This window comes from Pseudophryne corroboree, chromosome 5 (genome assembly GCF_028390025.1).
Source record: "Pseudophryne corroboree isolate aPseCor3 chromosome 5, aPseCor3.hap2, whole genome shotgun sequence".
In the NCBI taxonomy this organism is placed as follows: Eukaryota; Metazoa; Chordata; class Amphibia; order Anura; family Myobatrachidae; genus Pseudophryne; species Pseudophryne corroboree.
In genome coordinates this window covers 796,577,337-796,598,815 of record NC_086448.1, presented here as the reverse complement: position 1 = coordinate 796,598,815, position 21,479 = coordinate 796,577,337, and positions in this window count along the sequence as shown.

The window sequence follows — 21,479 nt, the reverse complement described above, 5'->3', positions numbered from 1 at the left end:
AGTTATCCGCTTTGCAGCAGGATGACTGCTGTGATATTTCATCTTCCTCGCAAAGGACTGCTGGACAGTCAATTGCTTACTGGAAGTAGTACAAGTGGTCTTCCGACTTCCCCTCTGGGATGACGATCGACTCCCAGCAGCAACAACAGCAGCGCCAGCAGCAGTAGGCGGTACACTCAAGGATGCATCGGAGGAATCCCAGGCAGGAGAGGACTCGTCATACTTGCCAGTGACATGGCCTGCAGGACTATTGGCTTTCCTGTGTAAGGTGGAAATTGACACTGAGGGAGTTGGTGGTGTGGTTTGCAGGAGCTTGGTTACAAGAGGAATGGATTTAGTGGTCAGTGGACTGCTTCCGCTGTCATCTAAAGTTTTTGAACTTTTCACTGACTTCTGATGAATGCGGTCCAGGTGACGTATAAGGGAGGATGTTCCTAGGTGGTTAACGTCCTTAGCCCTACTTATTACAGTTTGACAAAGGCAACACACGGCTTGACACCTGTTGTCCGCATTTGTGTTGAAATAATTCCACACCGAAGAGGTGATTTTTATTTTTATTTTGACCAGGCATGTCAATGGCCATATTCGTCCCACGGACAACATGTGTCTCCCCGGATGCCTGACTTAAACAAACCACCTCACCATCAGAATCCTCCTTGTCAATTTCCTCCCCAGCGCCAGCAACACCCATATCCTCATCCTGGTGTACTTCAACAGTGACATCTTCAATTTGACTATCAGGAACTGGACTGCGGGTGCTCCTTCCAGCACTTGCAGGGGGCGTGCAAATGGTGGAAGGCGCAAGCTCTTCCCGTCCAGTGTTGGGAAGGTCAGGCATCACAACCGACACAATTGGACTCTCCTTGGGGATTTGTGATTTAAAAGAACGCACAGTTCTTTGCTGTGCTTTTGCCAGCTTAAGTTTTTTCATTTTTCTAGCGAGAGGATGAGTGCTTCCATCCTCATGTGAATCTGAACCACTAGCCATGAACATAGGCCAGGGCCTCAGCCGTTCCTTGCCACTCCGTGTCGTAAATGGCATATTGGCAAATTTACGCTTCTCATCAGACGCTTTCAATTTTGATTTTTGGGTCATTTTACTGAACTTTAGTTTTTGGGATTTTACATGCTCTCTACTATGACATTGGGCATCGGCCTTGGCAGACGACGTTGATGGCATTTCATCGTCTCGGCCATGACTAGTGGCAGCAGCTTCAGCACGAGGTGCAAGTGGATCTTGATCTTTCCCTATTTTAACCTCCACATTTTTGTTCTCCATTTTTTAATTTGTGGAATAATAAGCCAGTATCAATAGCAATGGCCTATTACTATATATACTGCGCACAACTGAAATGTACCACAGGTATGGATGGATAGTATACTTGACGACACAGAGGTAGGTAGAGCAGTGGCCTTCCGTACCGTACTGCTATATATACTGGTGGTCACTGTCAGCAAACTGCAAAACTAAAATGCACCACAGGTATAGAATCTAGATGGATAGTATACTTGACGACACAGAGGTAGGTAGAGCAGTGGCCTTCCGTACCGTACTGCTATATATACTGGTGGTCACTGTCAGCAAACTGCAAAACTAAAATGCACCACAGGTATAGAATCTAGATGGATAGTATACTTGACGACACAGAGGTAGGTAGAGCAGTGGCCTTCCGTACCATACTGCTATATATACTGGTGGTCACTGTCTGCAAACTGCAAAACTAAAATGCACCACAGGTATAGAATCTAGATGGATAGTATACTTGACGACACAGAGGTAGGTATAGCAGTGGCCTTCCGTACCATACTGCTATATATACTGGTGGTCACTGTCAGCAAACTGCAAAACTAAAATGCACCACAGGTATAGAATCTAGATGGATAGTATACTTGACAACACAGAGGTAGGTAGAGCAGTGGCCTTCCGTACCGTACTGCTATATATACTGGTGGTCACTGTCAGCAAACTGCAAAACTAAAATGCACCACAGGTATAGAATCTAGATGGATAGTATACTTGACGACACAGAGGTAGGTAGAGCAGTGGCATTTCGTACCGTACTGCTATATATACTGGTGGTCACTGTCAGCAAACTGCAAAACTAAAATGCACCACAGGTATAGAATCTAGATGGATAGTATACTTGACGACACAGAGGTAGGTAGAGCAGTGGCCTTCCGTACCGTACTGCTATATATACTGGTGGTCACTGTCAGCAAACTGCAAAACTAAAATGCACCACAGGTATAGAATCTAGATGGATAGTATACTTGACGACACAGAGGTAGGTAGAGCAGTGGCCTTCCGTACCATACTGCTATATATACTGGTGGTCACTGTCAGCAAACTGCAAAACTAAAAGGCACCACAGGTATAGAATCTAGATGGATAGTATACTTGATGACACAGAGGTAGGTAGAGCATTGGCCTTCCGTACCGTACTGCTATATATACTGGTGGTCACTGTCAGCAAACTGCAAAACTAAAATGCACCACAGGTATAGAATCTAGATGGATAGTATACTTGACGACACAGAGGTAGGTAGAGCAGTGGCCTACCGTACCATACTGCTATATATACTGGTGGTCACTGTCAGCAAACTGCAAAACTAAAATGCGCCACAGGTATAGAATCTAGATGGATAGTATTTTATTTATTTAATATTTATTAACAGTTTCTTATATAGCACAGCAAATTCCTTTGCGCTTTACAATTTGAAATAACAATAACAATAACAAACTGGGTGATAACAGTCATAGAGGTAGGAAGGCCCTGCTCGCAAGCTTACAATCTATAGGGAAATAGCACCTTTCCTTGTGTACATATGCCTATCTATTGCATAGAATGAGAAGACATGTGAGAATATGTGTGGACTGTACAGAGTGGATGCAATTTGATAGGAAGGTTTAGGAAAGTTATGTGGAATTTGATACGCTTGCCTAAAGAGGTGAGTTTTCAGGGAACGCTTGAAGGTTTGGAGACTAGAGGAGAGTCTTGTTGTACGTGGTAGGGCATTCCACAGAGTGGGTGCAGCCCGATGAAAGTCCTGCAGTCGTGAGTGGGAGCGAGTAATGAGTGTGGATGAGAGACGCAGGTCTTGTGAAGAGCGAAGAGGTCGGGTTGGGAGATATTTTGTGATAAGCGAAGTGATGTATGTTGGTGTAGTTTGGTTAATGGCCTTGTGTGTGAGTAAAAGTATTTTATATTGAATGCGGTAGAGTACAGGTAACCAATGGAGGGACTGACAGAGTGGCTCTGCAGACGATGAACGTCTAGTGAGGAAGATAAGCCTCTCCGCTGCATTCAGAATGGATTGTAGTGGTGAGAGTCTCGTTTTGGGAAGACCAGTTAGGAGACTATTGCAATAATCAATGCGGGAGATAATGAGAGCGTGGATTAGAGTTTTAGCAGTGTCTTGTGTAAGGTAAGGTCGTATTTTGGATATTGTCACAACTGAGGGCCTGAGCTGACGGGAGGAAGCCTCAGTTGTAGGGGCTGAGGTAAAACTAAACTTGGGAGGTTTAATCAGACCCCTAGACATGTAAGTATGGTGTAGGAAGATTGCCCGAAGGCATGACCATGACAACCAGGATTTAAAAGTCAATAAAAGTTTATTAACAGAACTCCGTATTCACAGCAGTGGTAAATGAATAAAGATATGCAGTAGATAAAATGAAACAGTTCCTGGATCACTATAAGCTTGGCAGGAGCCACAGGGTACTGATAGGATAAGGTACAGTTCTTAATGTCCCAATGATGGAATGTCCTTACCAGACCCGTCCGTAGTAGTGAGAGTAGCCGAGGAACACACCAGCAGATGTAGCACTTGAAGCTGGTAACGCTGTAGCTGAGAAGACTGCTGTGGATGCTGGATGGAACCAGCCAGGTGTTGAAAACACGGAGTGAATGCTGGATGGAACCAGCCAGGTAGATAACACGGAGTGGATGCTGGATGGAACCAGCCAGGTAGTTGAATGAAGCTAGGGAGCGAGGATATAGGAAATGATGATTTGCAGGTACCGATGGTTTGCGGATACCGCTGGTATGTAGGTATCCGCTGGAGAAGCACCGGCACTTTAAGACAGCTGAACACTGCTGGAAGCTGACCGCTGGAAGCAGATGGATCTGTAGCTGGAAGCTGGAGTAGTCATGGAAGACTGCAGAGTCAGGCTGCACCGCAAGGTGATAAGCTGGTGCCGGTCTCTTAGTGGTAACTGGAGACAGGAGCTGGAAACCTGGAACAAAATAACCACAGGAGAGAGAGAGACTGGAAACAAGGTTTGACAACCAAAGCACTGACTATTTCCTGGTGCAGGCTCAGTCCCTTTATACCCTTAGGTGTAAAGGGATTGGATGACTTAATTATGCAGATCTCAGCAGAGCTATGGATTGGAGGTCAGGATCATGTGACTGGAACCAAGATGGCTGCGCCCATACCGGCCTGTGGAGGGAAAGCTGTTTGTATTCACCACATGGAGATTCCTCTGTAATGGCGGCGGTGAACATAGAGAACGCCGGCTTGCGTCTCAACCTTCAGCATGGACGGCCGCGGCTGCAGTAGGTAAAGAGTGCCACATACCATGTATGCATTAGGAATATGGAGATGATGCCCGAGGCCCCGCCGGCAGGTGACGCCATGCCAGTCGCCCGGGTATTGAGGAACAATATCCACGGATCAGCAGAGATGAGATATGACGTATGAATGCTTGCATCACAGCTGGGAACCGGGCCTAGGACGCTGGGACAGCCTTAGGAGACACCTGAAAGGTAATAATGGCGTCCGGATACCCGGATCGTGACAGATATGTTTTTTAAATGCATGTAATATGATCTTGAGACAGATTGAATGTGGGGAACTGTTAGGGTCTCCTGCCCTGTGCTGCCACGTCGTCATGGCAACCGGGAGACAAGTGCTAGCGGAGTAACCTGAGCGCAGCTGATACTCCGGTTCGGGTCTTTTGCTGTGCAGTGGTTACAGGCTCTGTGCACGGCAGGGGATCCGGTGCTGGTTTTTGTGCTCACAGTCTGTGAGGTCTGAGTGGGGCGTGGACAGCACCTGCTTTATAAGGCCTCTTCTCAGGTTAAGCAGTTGCTGCTGAATCTTTGTTGGTTAGTCAGTTCCTTAAAGTTAGCCAGTACTGTGTAGCTTTGTATTTGTTGTTGCTTACTGCAAATAGGCCTGGGGATTTGGTACTACACTCTGCCAATCCAGACCTAGCAGTAAGACTGGAGTCAGTCGTTTAGCTTGCTGGGGTTCTTTTACTACTCTGTGAACTTAGCAAGTTTGCGGCTGTATTCTAAGACTTGCCTGCCTAAATCCTGTCTCACTGTGCAAGGTGTCAGGTGTCAGTTTAGTGGCAGTAAACTGAACCTGTGCACTGCAAGTGAGAATTAGGATTGTGGAGACTCTCCTTGTGTCTATCATTCCATCTCTGACCAAGGAGTTTACTGCCACACCCGTTGGTAACCCTTTAGGGTTTTGCTGTTGCCCTTAGCCCTCTACGTATTAAAACACAACATCTTGCTTTTCCCATCTGAGCATTACTAATACTAGGGAGACACCCAGTTCTTTAGCCTCTGGGCTTCTCTGTTCACTTTGTGTGTATTTTGTTACCCTATCACCTTCTGTGTACGTAATGTCATATTCCCCAGTCTGTCTGTGAGTTCATTTGTTTTGCATACCTATCCATTCAGACACCAGTACGTTCCTGCAGGCACTGGTGTGCATAACAGTATAAACACCAGTACATTCCTGCAGGCACTGGAGTGCATAACAGTTCTGACACCAGTACATTCCTGCAGGCACTGGTGTGCATAACATATTCAGCAGCCTAATACTCCTGTTGAAATTTTGTGGGAATATGGAGCATACCCCTCAAAATACGTTGCAACAGGTGGTCGATCAGGTGCAGGTCCTGACTCGACAATTTAATGATTTGTCCATTAAAATGCACACCTCCCAGGCCGCTGGCGGAGCTCCCACAGCAGCAGCACCTTCAGGGGTTAAGGAGCCGAAAGTAAATCTCCCGGATCGTTTTTCTGGAGATCGCTCGCAGTTCTTTTGTTTCAAGGAGAGCTGCAAGCTATACTTAGGCCTCAGTCTTCTGGGTCGGAGATTCAGCGGGTGGGCATAGTGATTTCCTTGCTACAAGGAGACCCACAGGTCTGGGCATATGGGTTGCAGCCTGACTGTCCGTCGCTTAAAAGTGTTGATGCTTTTTTTTACGGCACTGGGCATGTTGTATGATGACCCTGACAAGACGGCCTCAGCCGAGGCTCAGATTTCGATCCTTAAGCAAGGGCGAAGGCCAGTTGAGGTTTACTGTACAGAGTTTCGGAGGTTGGCCCATGATACCCAGTGGAATGACCCAGCCCTGAGACACCAGTACCGAAGAGGTCTTTCTAACCAGATAAAGGACCAACTGGTACAATATCCCTTGCCTGATAGCTTGGATCAGCTCATGCAGTTATCCATCCGGGTGGATAGACGGCTGAGAGAGCGTAGGCTTGAAAGGGAGACTGAGGTTTCCTTCTTTCCCAAGGGAACCTCAGACTCTGAGGAATTTTCCGAGGAGCCTATGCAGATTGGGGCTACCCGCCTCTCCTCGCGTGAGAAGACGCGGAGGAGACAGCAGGGGTTGTGTTTGTACTGTGGGAATAAAGGTCATGTGGTAGTATCATGCCCAGAAAAGCCGGAAAACTTCAGGGCCTGAGGGTGATGGGAAATATCCTGTCAGGCCAGAAGTCAGAATTTCCCAAGAAGACTTTTATCATTCCGGTGACCTTGAAGATCCTCGGTCAAACTGTCAAGACTGAGGCCTTTGTGGACAGTGGGGCCGACGGGGTTTTTATGGACCGCCAATTCGCCCTGAAACACTCTGTTCCCTTAGTACCCTTGGCATCGGAAATTGAGATTTGTGGGTTAAACGGGGAACCATTATCCCAAGGTAAAATTACCTCTTGCACTAGCCAGATTTCTTTGTTTATTGGAGCCACACACTCTGAAAAATTGTCCTTTTATGTGACTGTCTGTACTTTTGCCCCATTGGTGTTGGGGTTACCCTGGTTAAGGGCCCACAATCCTCAATTTGACTGGGTCTCTGGGGAGATTCTTAGTTGGGGTACTGATTGTTTCAGGAGTTGCTTGAGCCTTCCAGTCAGGCTCTCGCAGCTAAGTTTGCCAGGATTGCCAGGGTGTTATGCAGATTTTGCGGACGTGTTCTCCAAAAAAGTTGCAGAGGTACTACCTCCCCATCGCCCCTATGACTGTGCCATTGATTTGTTGCCAAATGCTAAGCTTCCCAAGAGCAGGTTGTACTCCCTGTCACGTCCTGAGACTCAGGCTATGGCAGAGTACATTCAGGAGAACTTGGCTAAGGGATTTATCAGACCTTCACAGTCTCCAGTTGGGTCGGGGTTCTTCTTCGTGGGTAAAAAGGATGGTTCGTTGCGACCCTGCATCGACTTCAGGGAATTGAACCGTATCACGATTAAAAACTCATACCCACTGCCCCTCATTTCGGTCTTGTTTGACCAGCTTCGTACTGCCACCATTTTTTCTAAGATTGACCTACGCGGTGCGTACAATCTAATCCGAATAAGAGAGGGGGATGAATGGAAGACTGCCTTTAATACCCACTCAGGGCATTATGAATATTTGGTGATGCCTTTTGGGCTCTGTAATGCCCCGGCAGTCTTCCAGGATTTCATGAATGATGTGCTCAGGGAATATTTGGATAGATTCTTAGTTGTATACTTAGATGACATCCTAATCTTCTCCCATTCCCTGGAGGAACATCGGAAGCATGTACGCTTAGTCCTCCAGAAACTCAGAGACCACCGGCTTGGGGCGAAGCTGGAGAAGTGCGAATTTGAAGTTCAGCAAATCGCATTTCTAGGATATATTATCTCCCCAGAAGGTTTCCAAATGGAGGGTTCCAAGGTACAGGCAGTCCTGGATTGGGTGCAGCCCACTAGTTTGAAGGCGCTTCAGCGTTTCCTGGGCTTTGCGAATTTTTATAGACGATTTATCGCTGGATTTTCGTCTATAGTGGCGCCCTTGGTGGCACTCACTAAGAAAGGGGCGGATGTTGCTCACTGGTCTTGTGAGGCTAAAGCGGCTTTTGCCCGTCTCAAAAGGGCATTTGTATCGGCCAAGGTGCTGCGACACCCAGATCCAGAGCGTCCTTTTGTGGTGGAGGTGGATGCCTCTGAGATGGGTATTGGGGCAGTGCTTTCTCAGATGGGAGTGTCTGATAATCGCCTTCATCCCTGTGCTTACTTTTCCCGTAAATTTTCACCTGCCGAGATGAATTATGACGTGGGTAACCGGGAATTGTTGGCTATTAAGGATGCACTCGAGGAGTGGAGACACTGGCTTGAGGGGGCTAAGTTTGTGGTCTCAATTCTCACCGACCATAAGAATCTGGCATATTTAGAGTCAGCGAAGCGTCTCAATGCCAGGCAGGCACGATGGGCTTTGTTTTTTGCTTGCTTTAATTTTTTGATAACATATCGCCCTGGGTCAAAAAACATCAAGGCTGATGCGCTCTCGCAGAGTTTTGCTCCAATCCAGGAGACCACCGAGGAGCCGTTGCCCATTGTGTCCCCATCATGTATTAAAGTGGGCATTACCCAGGACCTCTTATCATTAGTCCTTAGAGCACAGGAGCAGGCTCCTCCAGACCTTCCGGTAGGTCTTTTGTTTGTGCCTCCTAGGTTAAGACAGCGAGTGTTTCTGGAATTCCATGCCAAGAAGTCGGCAGGTCACCCGGGTATTGCCAGAACTCGGGAGTTGCTATCTAGGGCGGTGTGGTGGCCCTCGGTGGCTAAGGATGTGGATCAGTGGGTTCGGGCATGTGACATCTGTGCCCGAAATAAGACTCCTAGAGGGGTTCCTGTTGGCCCATTACATCCACTCTCTATCCCATCTAAGCCATGGACCCACATTTCAATGGATTTTGTGGTGGACTTGCCCAAATCCTCAGGGATGACAGCCATCTGGGTTGTCGTTGACAGGTTTTCGAAGATGGCGCACTTCGTTCCACTGGTTGGGCTGCCATCGGCCAGACGCCTGTCTGAATTATTTATGCTGCATGTTGTGCGTCTCCACGGGTTGCCACTTGATGTGGTCTCTGACCGCGGATCCCAGTTTGTGGCCAAATTATGGAGGGCATTTTGTTCCGATCTCCAGATTTCTGTCAGCTTGTCGTCAGGCTACCATCCGCAGTCTAATGGGCAGACTGAAAGGGTGAACCAGTCCTTGGAGCAGTTCCTCAGGTGTTATGTCTCCAAGTGTCAGACTGACTGGGTTGCTCATCTGTCCATGGCGGAGTTTGCCTATAACAACGCGGCTCACTCTGCTACAGGGATCTCTCCCTTCCTTTGTGTGTATGGGCATCATCCTAAGGCCAATTCTTTTGACCCCCTGGACTCCACGCCTGGTGGTTCCTCTGTGGTTTCGGTCCTTAGAGGTATTTGGCGGAAAGTGAAGAAAGCCCTTGTGTCTGTGTCATTAGTGACCAAAAGGGTTTTTGATAAGTGGAAAAGACCCTGCAGCTTCAAATTAGGGGACTTCGTCTGGTTGTCTACCAAGAATTTGAAGTTGAGACAGCCATCTCATAAGTTAGGCCCCCGGTTCATCGGCCCTTATAAGATCACCAGGGTTATCAATCCGGTGGCATTTCAGTTAGATCTGCCCCGTTCTTTGGGTATCAATAAAACATTTCATTGTTCCCTTTTAAAACAGGCGATTAGTAATCCTTCTTCCAGTGGAAGACCTTCCCCTCTTCTGATACGTGGCCAGAGGGAGTTTGTTGTTGAAAGGATTCTTGACTCCAAGATGGTTCGGGGTCGGCTGTCATTTTTGGTGCACTGGAAGGGGTATGGCCCGGAGGAGCGGTCGTGGGTGCGCAGTTGTGATCTTCATGCCCCCAGACTGATACGCTCTTTCTTCTCGCAGTTCCCCGATAAACCCGGTGGTAGGGGTTCTTTGACCCCTCGTCAGAGGGGGGGTACTGTTAGGGTCTCCTGCCCTGTGCTGCCACGTCGTCATGGCAACCGGGAGACAAGTGCTAGCGGAGTAACCTGAGCGCAGCTGATACTCCGGTTCGGGTCTTTTACTGTGCAGTGGTTACAGGCTCTGTGCACGGCAGGGGATCCGGTGCTGGTTTTTGTGCTCACAGTCTGTGAGGTCTGAGTGGGGCGTGGACAGCACCTGCTTTATAAGGCCTCTTCTCAGGTTAAGCAGTTGCTGCTGAATCTTTGTTGGTTAGTCAGTTCCTTAAAGTTAGCCAGTACTGTGTAGCTTTGTATTTGTTGTTGCTTACTGCAAATAGGCCTGGGGATTTGGTACTACACTCTGCCAATCCAGACCTAGCAGTAAGACTGGAGTCAGTCGTTTAGCTTGCTGGGGTTCTTTTACTACTCTGTGAACTTAGCAAGTTTGCGGCTGTATTCTAAGACTTGCCTGCCTAAATCCTGTCTCATTGTGCAAGGTGTCAGGTGTCAGTTTAGTGGCAGTAAGCTGAACCTGTGCACTGCAAGTGAGAATTAGGATTGTGGAGACTCTCCTTGTGTCTATCATTCCATCTCTGACCAAGGAGTTTACTGCCACACCCGTTGGTAACCCTTTAGGGTTTTGCTGTTGCCCTTAGCAACAGCATTTCGGGTTCTCTACGTATTAAAACACAACATCTTGCTTTTCCCATCTGAGCATTACTAATACTAGGGAGACACCCAGTTCCTTAGCCTCTGGGCTTCTCTGTTCACTTTGTGTGTATTTTGTTACCCTATCACCTTCTGTGTACGTAATGTCATATTCCCCAGTCTGTCTGTGAGTTCATTTGTTTTGCATACCTATCCGTTCAGACACCAGTACATTCCTGCAGGCACTGGTGTGCATAACAGTATAAACACCAGTACATTCCTGCAGGCACTGGAGTGCATAACAGTTCTGACACCAGTACATTCCTGCAGGCACTGGTGTGCATAACAGGAACAAAGGACAGATCAGAGTCAAGGATGACACCTAGGCAGCGAGCTTGTGGGGTAGGGTAGATAGTCGAGTTTTCAACAGTGATAGAGATATCAGGTTGGTACCTACTATTGGCCGGTGGAAATATAATTAACTCTGTCTTTGAAATATTCAGTTTGAGGTGGCGAGATGTCATCCAGGATGAAATGGCAGAAAGGCATTCAGTGACACGGTCCAGTACAGATAGGGACAAGTCAGGGGAGGATAGGTAGATTTGAGTATCATCTGCGTACAGATGATACTGAAAACCAAAAGAGCTGATTAGTTTACCAAGAGATGAGGTATAGATAGAGAAAAGCAGAGGACCCAAGACTGAGCCTTGCGGTACTCCAACTGAAAGAGGTAGCGAAGAGGAGGTAGATTCAGAGAAGTGAACACTGAAGGAGCTATTAGATAGGTACGATAGGAACCAAGAAAGGGCTGTGTCTTTAAGACTTAGGAATTGTAGTGTCTGTATGAGAAGAGGGTGGTCTACAGTGTCAAATGCAGCAGATCTAGAAGAATAAGTAGTGAGTAATGGCCTTTAGACTTCGTAGTGACCAATTCATTAACCACTTTAGTCAGTGCTGTCTCTGTGGAATGTTGGGAACGGAAGCCTGACTGAAGTGGGTCCAACAAAGTGTATGAGTTAAGAAAGTGTGTGAGTCGAGAGTAGGCAAGTCTCTCAAGTAGCTTAGAGAGACAACAGAGGTAGGTAGAGCAGTGGCCTTCCATACCGTACTGCTATATATACTGGTGGTCACTGTCAGCAAACTGCAAAACTAAAATGCACCACAGGTATAGAATCTAGATGGATAGTATACTTGACGACACAGAGGTAGGTAGAGCAGTGGCCTTCCCTACCGTACTGCTATATATACTGGTGGTCACTGGTCAGCAAAACTCTGCACTGTACTCCTCCTATATAATATACTGGTGGTCCCCAGTACCCACAATAAAGCAGTGTGAGCACAGATATATGCAGCACACTGAGCACAGATATGGAGCGTTTTTCAGGCAGAGAACGGATAAAACTGGTGGTCACTGATCAGCAAAACTCTGCACTGTACTCCTCCTATATAATACAGCTGCTCCCCAGTCCCCACAATTAAGCAATAAGCACAAACGGAGAGGACGCCAGCCACGTCCTCTCCCTAACATTTCCAATGCACGAGTGAAAATGGCGGCGACGCGCGGCTCCTTATATAGAATCCGAATCTCGCGAGAATCCGACAGCGGGATGGTGACGTTCGGGCGCGCTCGGGTTAACCGAGCCATACGGGAGAATCCGAGTATGCCTCGGACCCGTGTAAAATGGGTGAAATTCGGGGGGGTTCGGTTTCCGAGAAACCGAACCCGCTCATCACTAGTATAAATGTGTAACTACGCCGGGTATAGATGTGTCACTACTCCAGGGATAGATGTGTCACTATGCCAGGTATAGATGTGTCACTATGCCAGGTATAGAGGTGTCACTATGCCAGGTATAGAGGTGTCACTACTAGAGATGAGCGGGTTCGGTTTCTCTGAATCCGAACCCGCCAGAACTTCATGTTTTTTTTCACGGGTCCGAGCGACTCGGATCTTCCCGCCTTGCTCGGTTAACCCGAGCGCGCCCGAACGTCATCATGACGCTGTCGGATTCTCGCGAGGCTCGGATTCTATCGCGAGACTCGGATTCTATATAAGGAGCCGCGCGTCGCCGCCATTTTCACACGTGCATTGAGATTGATAGGGAGAGGACGTGGCTGGCGTCCTCTCCGTTTAGAATAGATTAGAGAGACACTTGATTTACTAATTTTGGGGAGCATTAGGAGTACTCAGTACAGTGCAGAGTTTTGCTGATAGTGACCAGTGACCACCAGTTTTATTTATAATCCGTTCTCTGCCTGAAAAAAGCGATACACAGCACACAGTGACTCAGTCACATACCATATCTGTGTGCACTGCTCAGGCTCAGGCCAGTGTGCTGCATCATCTATTATCTATATATAATATTATATATATCTGTCTGACTGCTCAGCTCACACAGCTTATAATTGTGGGGGAGACTGGGGAGCACTACTGCAGTGCCAGTTATAGGTTATAGCAGGAGCCAGGAGTACATAATATATTATATAGTGAGTGACCACCAGACACACAGTGCAGTTTATTTAATATATCCGTTCTCTGCCTGAAAAAAGCGATACACACAGTGACTCAGTCAGTCACATACCATATCTGTGTGCACTGCTCAGGCTCAGGCCAGTGTGCTGCATCATCTATATATATTATATATCTGTCTGACTGCTCAGCTCACACAGCTTATAATTGTGGGGGAGACTGGGGAGCACTACTGCAGTGCCAGTTATAGGTTATAGCAGGAGCCAGGAGTACATAATATTATATTAAAATTAAACAGTGCACACTTTTGCTGCAGGAGTGCCACTGCCAGTGTGACTAGTGACCAGTGACCTGACCACCAGTATATATAATATTAGTAGTATACTATCTCTTTATCAACCAGTCTATATATTAGCAGCAGACACAGTACAGTGCGGTAGTTCACGGCTGTGGCTACCTCTGTGTCGGCACTCGGCAGCCCGTCCATAATTGTATATACCACCTAACCGTGGTTTTTTTTTCTTTCTTTATACATACATACTAGTTACGAGTATACTATCTCTTTATCAACCAGTCTATATTAGCAGCAGACACAGTACAGTGCGGTAGTTCACGGCTGTGGCTACCTCTGTGTCGGCACTCGGCAGCCCGTCCATAATTGTATATACCACCTAACCGTGGTTTTTTTTTCTTTCTTTATACATACATACTAGTTACGAGTATACTATCTCTTTATCAACCAGTCTATATATTAGCAGCAGACACAGTACAGTGCGGTAGTTCACGGCTGTGGCTACCTCTGTGTCGGCACTCGGCAGCCCGTCCATAATGGTATATACCACCTAACCGTGGTTTTTTTTTCTTTCTTTATACATACATACTAGTTACGAGTATACTATCTCTTTATCAACCAGTCTATATTAGCAGCAGACACAGTACAGTGCGGTAGTTCACGGCTGTGGCTACCTCTGTGTCGGCACTCGGCAGCCCGTCCATAATTGTATATACCACCTAACCGTGGTTTTTTTTCCTTTCTTTATACATACATACTAGTTACGAGTATACTATCTCTTTATCAACCAGTCTATATTAGCAGCAGACACAGTACAGTGCGGTAGTTCACGGCTGTGGCTACCTCTGTGTCGGCACTCGGCAGCCCGTCCATAATTGTATATACCACCTAACCGTGGTTTTTTTTTCTTTCTTTATACATACATACTAGTTACGAGTATACTATCTCTTTATCAACCAGTCTATATATTAGCAGCAGACACAGTACAGTGCGGTAGTTCACGGCTGTGGCTACCTCTGTGTCGGCACTCGGCAGCCCGTCCATAATTGTATATACCACCTAACCGTGGTTTTTTTTTCTTTCTTTATACATACATACTAGTTACGAGTATACTATCTCTTTATCAACCAGTCTATATTAGCAGCAGACACAGTACAGTGCGGTAGTTCACGGCTGTGGCTACCTCTGTGTCGGCACTCGGCAGCCCGTCCATAATTGTATATACCACCTAACCGTGGTTTTTTTTTCTTTCTTTATACATACATACTAGTTACGAGTATACTATCTCTTTATCAACCAGTCTATATATTAGCAGCAGACACAGTACAGTGCGGTAGTTCACGGCTGTGGCTACCTCTGTGTCGGCACTCGGCAGCCCGTCCATAATTGTATATACCACCTAACCGTGGTTTTTTTTTCTTTCTTTATACATACATACTAGTTACGAGTATACTATCTCTTTATCAACCAGTCTATATATTAGCAGCAGACACAGTACAGTGCGGTAGTTCACGGCTGTGGCTACCTCTGTGTCGGCACTCGGCAGCCCGTCCATAATTGTATACTAGTATCCAATCCATCCATCTCCATTGTTTACCTGAGGTGCCTTTTAGTTGTGCCTATTAAAATATGGAGAACAAAAATGTTGAGGTTCCAAAATTAGGGAAAGATCAAGATCCACTTCCACCTCGTGCTGAAGCTGCTGCCACTAGTCATGGCCGAGACGATGAAATGCCAGCAACGTCGTCTGCCAAGGCCGATGCCCAATGTCATAGTACAGAGCATGTCAAATCCAAAACACCAAATATCAGTAAAAAAAGGACTCCAAAACCTAAAATAAAATTGTCGGAGGAGAAGCGTAAACTTGCCAATATGCCATTTACCACACGGAGTGGCAAGGAACGGCTGAGGCCCTGGCCTATGTTCATGGCTAGTGGTTCAGGTTTTTTGGAAGGGCCATCCTGCGTGACACTGCAGTGCCACTCCTAGATGGGCCCGGTGTTTGTGTCGGCCACTAGGGTCGCTAATCTTACTCACACAGCTACCTCATTGCGCCTCTTTTTTTCTTTGCGTCATGTGCTGTTTGGGGAGGGTTTTTTGGAAGGGACATCCTGCGTGACACTGCAGTGCTACTCCTAGATGGGCCCGGTGTTTGTGTCGGCCACTAGGGTCGCTTATCTTACTCACACAGCGACCTCGGTGCAAATTTTAGGACTAAAAATAATATTGTGAGGTGTGAGGTATTCAGAATAGACTGAAAATGAGTGTAAATTATGGTTTTTGAGGTTAATAATACTTTGGGATCAAAATGACCCCCAAATTCTATGATTTAAGCTGTTTTTTAGTGTTTTTTGAAAAAAACACCCGAATCCAAAACACACCCGAATCCGACAAAAAAAATTCGGTGAGGTTTTGCCAAAACGCGTTCGAACCCAAAACACGGCCGCGGAACCGAACCCAAAACCAAAACACAAAACCCGAAAAATTTCAGGCGCTCATCTCTAGTCACTACGCCAGGTACAGATGTGTCACTATGCCCGGTATAGATGTGTCACTATGCCAGGTATAGAGGTGTCACTACACCAGGTATAGATGTGTCACTACGCCGGGTATATATGTGTCACTACGCCGGGTATAGATGTGTCACTACGCCGGGTATATATGTGTCATTATGCCATGTGTCACTACGCTAGGTATAGATGTGTCATTATGCCATGTGTCACTACGCTGGGTATATATGTGTCACTACGCCGGGTATAGATGTGTCATTATGCCATGTGTCACTACGCTAGGTATAGATGTGTCATTATGCCATGTGTCACTACGCTGGGTATATATGTGTCACTACGCCGGGTATAGATGTGTCATTATGCCATGTGTCACTACGCTAGGTATAGATGTGTCATTATGCCATGTGTCACTACGCTGGGTATATATGTGTCACTACCAGAGGCGGAACTACCGGCAGTGCAAGCAGTGCGTTGCACTGGGGCCCGCCTCTGTTCAGGGGCCCAAGCATGTAATGAGTCAAACTGACTCATTACATGCCGCTGTGCGCTGCGGGCAACCGCTGCCCGCAGCGCACAGCCGCCCGGAGAGAGAGGAGAGGAGCGGCGCGCACTGCAGCGGTACGGGGTAAGGTGGAGGAAGGAGGGAGCCGCAGCAGCGCTTTGTTACTGGTGGAGGCGCTGCTGCTGCTGCTCCTCTGCTTCACTATAGGCTGTCTCTGAGAACAGCCTATAGTGAAGCAGAGGGGCAGCAGCAGCAGCGCCTCCACCAATAACACAGCGCTGCTGCGGCTCCCTCCTCCACCTCCCTCCTCCTTCTTCTCTACTGCCCGGGAAGCTACACAAGGAGCCTGAGCCAACAGAGAGGGTAAGTATAATTTTTCTTTCTTTCTTTCTTTCTTTCTTTCTTTCTTTCTTTCTTTCTTTCTTTCTTTCTTTCTTTCTTTCTTTCTTTCTTTCTTTCTTTCTCTTTCTTTTTTTATTTGTTGGGACTGCCTGCCGCAATGTGTAAAAAGGGGGAATCAGCCTGCCGCAATGTGTAAAAATGGGGGACTGCCTGCCGCTATGTATAAAAATGGGGAATCTGCCTGCCGCTATGTATAAAAATGGGGAATCTGCCTGCCGCAATGTGTAAAAAGGGGGAATCTGCCTGCCGCAATGTAAAAATGGGGAATCTGCCTGCCGCAATGTGTAAAAAGGGGGAATCAGCCTGCCGCAATGTGTAAAAATGGGGAATCTGCCTGCCGCTATGTATAAAAATGGGGAATCTGCCTGCCGCTATGTGTAAAAAGGTAGAATCTGCCTGCCGTAATGTGTAAAAAGGGCACGCTGTCTGCCGTTATGTGTAAAAAGTGTATGCTGTCTGCCGTAATGTGTAAAATGGGGATGCTGTCTGCCGTTATGTGTAAAAAGTGTATGCTGTCTGCCGTAATGTGTAAAATGGGGACGCTGTCTGCCGTAATGTGTAAAAAGTGCACGCTGTCTGCCGCTATGTGTAACGAGGGCACGCTGTCTGCCGCTATGTGTAACGAGGGCACGCTGTCTGCCATTATGTGTAAAAAGTGTATGCTGTCTGCCGTAATGTGTAAAAAGGGGATGCTGTCTGCCGCTATGTGTAACGAGGGCACGCTGTCTGTCATTATGTGTAAAAAGTGTATGCTGTCTGCCGTAATGTGTAAAATGGGGACGCTGTCTGCCGTAATGTATAAAAAGTGCACGCTGTCTGCCGCTATGTGTAACGAGGGCACGCTGTCTGCCGTTATGTGTAAAAAGTGCACGCTGTCTGCCGTTATGTGTAAAAAGGGGAATCTGTTCGCTGTAAGGTGTAAAAGGGTCTCTACCTGGTGTAGTGGTGCTACTGTGCGGCGTAATTTGAAGAATGGAGACTACTGTGCACCGTTTTATGAATTGGTATTATTTTGTGGACACACCCCTTCCCCACGAAGCCACGCCACTATGTATTTTTGCGCGCGCCTACGGCGCGCACTGCCCATGGGGTGGACTTGGATGGGATGGGGGGGGGGTACCCAAAGCATTTTGTCGCACCTGGGCCCACCGCTTGCTTGTTCCGCCACTGGTCACTACGCTAGGTATAGATGTGTCACTACACAATGTTTCACTACGTCAGGTATAGATGTGTCACCACGCTGGGTATAGATGTGTCACTACGCCAGGTATATATGTGTCACTGCATCAGGTATAGATGTGTCACTACACTGGGTATAGATGTGTAGTACCCTGGTGTTAGTGAAGATAATACCGTATAAATATATATATATAATATATATATAGAATGCATGGAAGGCGGCACTCAGGAGACTTTCAAAGATGTGAAAAAACGTGCTTTAATATCATATTTAATATAATTTTCACATCTTTGAAAGTCTCCTGAGTGCCGCCTTCCATGCATTCTACATAGAGCCACTTTGCTCAGGGAGGGCACCGGAGCATATTCCCAGCAGGGACGAGGAGTGCCAGACCCAACAGAGCGGTATAATATATATATATATATATATATATATATATGTTGTATTAGGCGACTGTCTCAGCGATTAATGTTAAATTAGCGGGGGTTACGTCATGAAGAAAATAAGATTTTACTTACCGGTAAATCTATTTCTCGTAGTCCGTAGTGGATGCTGGGGACTCCGTAAGGACCATGGGGAATAGATGGGCTCCGCAGGAGACATGGGCACTTTAAGAAAGAATTTGGATACTGGTGTGCTCTGGCTCCTCCCTCTATGTCCCTCCTCCAGACCTCAGTTAGAGAAACTGTGCCCGGAAGAGCTGACAGTACAAGGAAAGGATTTTGGGAATCCAGGGTAAGACTCATACCAGCCACACCGTATAACTTGTGATAACTTTACCCAGTTAACAGTATGAACAATCACAGAGCATCAGATAAACTCTGATGCAACTATAACATAACCCTTATTTAAGCAATAACTATATACAAGCATTGCAGAAGAAGTCCGCATTTGGGACGGGCGCCCAGCATCCACTACGGACTACGAGAAATAGATTTACCGGTAAGTAAAATCTTATTTTCTCTAACGTCCTAGTGGATGCTGGGGACTCCATAAGGACCATGGGGATTATACCAAAGCTCCCAAACGGGCGGGAGAGTGCGGATGACTCTGCAGCACCGAATGAGCAAACACAAGGTCCTCCTCAGCCAGGGTATCAAACTTGTAGAACTTTGCAAAGGTGTTTGAACCTGACCAAGTAGCCGCTCGGCAAAGCTGTAATGCCGAGACCCCTCGGGCAGATGCCCAAGAAGAGCCCACCTTCCTTGTGGAATGGGCCTTAACTGATTTAGGCAGCGGCAACCCAGCCGCAGAATGAGCCTGCTGAATCGTGTTACAGATCCAGCGAGCAATAGTTTGTTTGAAGCAGGCGCCCCAAGCTTGTTGGAAGCATACAGGATAAACAAAGATTCTGTTTTCCTGACCTTAGCCGTTCTGGCTCCATAAACCTTCAAAGCCCCGACTACATCCAGTGACTCGGAATCCTCCAAGTCAGTAGTAGCCACAGGCACCACAATAGGTTGGTTTATATGAAAGGATGAAACCACTTTCGGCAGAAATTGTGCGCGGGTCCGCAATTCTGCTCTATCCGCATGGAAAACCAGATAAGGGCTTTTATGTGACAAAGCCGACAATTCTGACACACGCCTAGCCGAAGCCAAGGCTAATAGCATGACCACCTTCCACGTGAGATATTATACTTCCACCGTTTTGAGTGGTTCAAACCAGTGTGATTTCAGGAAACTCAACACCACGTTAAGATCCCAAGGTGCCACTGGAGGCACAAAAGGGGGCTGAATATGCAGCACTCCCTTTACAAACGTCTGAACTTCAGGCAAAGAAGCCAGTTCTTTTTGAAAGAAAATGGATAAGGCCGAAATCTGAACCTTAATGGAACCCAATTTAAGGCCCAAAGTCACTCCCGACTGTAGGAAGTGAAGGAAAAGTCCCAGCTGGAATTCCTCCATAGGGGCATTCCTGGCCTCACACCAAGCCACATATTTTCGCCATATACGGTGATAATGTTGAGCCGTCACATCCTTCCTAGTCTCTATCAGCGTAGGAATGACCTCATCCGGAATGCCTTTTTCTGCTAGGATCCGGAGTTCAACCGCCATGCCGTCAAACGCAGCCGCGGTAAGTCTTGGAACAGACAGGGCCCCTATTGCACAAGTCCTGTCCTAGAGGCAGAGGCCACGGGTCCTCTGTGAGCATTTCTTGCAGATCTGGATACCAAGTCCTTCTTGGCCAATCCGGAACAAAGAGTATTGTTCTCACTCCTCTTTTCCTTATGATTCTCAGCACCTTGGGTATGAGTGGAAGAGAAGGAAATACATAGACCGACGGGAACACCCACGGTGTCACCAGTGCGTCCACAGCTATCGCCTGAGGGTCTCTTGACCTGGCGCAATATCTCTGCAGCATTTTGTTGAGGCGGGATGCCATCATGTCCACCTGTGGCAGTTCCCACCGACTTGCAATCTGCATGAAGACTTCTTGATGAAGTCCCCACTATCCCGGGTGGAGGTCGTGCCTGCTGAGGAAGTCTGCTTCCCAGTTGTCCACTCCCGGAATGAACACTGCTGACAGTGCGCTTACGTGATTCCCTGCCCAGCAAAGAATTCTGGTGGCTTCTACCATCGCCACCCTGCTCCTTGTGCCGCCTTGGCGGTTTACATGAGCCACTGCGGTGATATTGTCTGACTGAATCAGAACCGGTTGGTCGCGAAGCAGGGATCCGCTTGACGTAGGGCGTTGTATATGGCCTTTAGTTCCAGGATGTTTATGTGAAGGCAAGTCTCCTGACTTGACCACAGCCCTTGGAAATTTCTTCCCTGTGTGACTGCCCCCCACCCTCGGAGGCTTGCATCCGTGGTCACCAGGATCCAGTCCTGAATGCCGAATCTGCCACCTTCGAGAAGGTGAGCACTCTGCAGCCACCACAGGAGAGACACCCTGGCCCTGGGGGATAGGGTGATTAACCGATGCATCTGAAGATGTGATCCGGACCACTTGTCCAGTAAGTCCCATTGGAAGGTCCTCGCATGGAACCTGCCGAAGGGAATGGCCTCGTATGATGCCACCATCCTTCCCAGGACTCGAGTGCAGTGATGCACTGACACCTGTTTTGGTTTTAATAGATTCCTGACCAGTTTCACGAGCTCCTGAGCTCTCTCTATCGGGAGATAAACCCTTTTCTGGTCTGTGTCTAGGATCCTGCCTAGGAGAGGCAGATGAGCTGTAGGAACCAACTGCGACTTTGGAATATATAGAATCCAGCCGTGTTGCCATTACACTTCCAGAGAAAGTGATACGCTGTTCAGCAACTGCTCTCTTGATCTCGCTTTTATGAGGAGATCGTCCAAGTACGTGATAATAGTGACACCTTGCTTCCGCAGGAGCACCATCATTTCCGCCATTACCTTGGTGAATATTCTCGGGGCCGTAGAGAGACCAAACGGCAACGTTTGAAATTGGTAATGACAATCCCGTACCGCAATTCTGAGGTACGCCTGATGAGGTGGATAAATAGGG